This window comes from Mandrillus leucophaeus, unplaced genomic scaffold (genome assembly GCF_000951045.1).
Source record: "Mandrillus leucophaeus isolate KB7577 unplaced genomic scaffold, Mleu.le_1.0 Scaffold115, whole genome shotgun sequence".
Classification (NCBI taxonomy): Eukaryota; Metazoa; Chordata; class Mammalia; order Primates; family Cercopithecidae; genus Mandrillus; species Mandrillus leucophaeus.
This window is the reverse complement of record NW_012099765.1, coordinates 3,987,109-3,987,526: the sequence shown is the minus strand read 5'-3', so window position 1 is coordinate 3,987,526 and position 418 is coordinate 3,987,109.

The following is a 418-nucleotide window of genomic DNA, read 5'->3' as shown; positions in this document are numbered from 1 at the left end:
TTCTTTCCTTCCTTCCTTCCTTCTTTCTTTCCTTCCTTCCTTCCTTCCTTCCTTCCTTCCTTCCTTCCTTCCTTCCTTCCTTCCTTCCTTCCTTCCTTCCTTCCTCCCTCCCTCCCTTCCTCCCTCCCTTCCTTCCTCTCTTCCTTCCTCCCTTCCTTCCCTCCTTCCTTCTTTTCTACCAAGTACAAGTAGACATCTGTGCTCTCTGTCTTATACTGTGTACTTTATGATATTGATATTTGCTACATTTTAAAAGTAAGACCAGACTAATAAAAGAAATACCAAGCATTGTCCTATGATGTTATATCAAACACTGTCTTGACACCAAGAATGGGATCATGTTGGAAGGGGTATTTCACTAAACTGGGCTGTGAACTGTTCTCCAGCTCACTGAAGTTGCCTCAAGTAGGTTCATGGA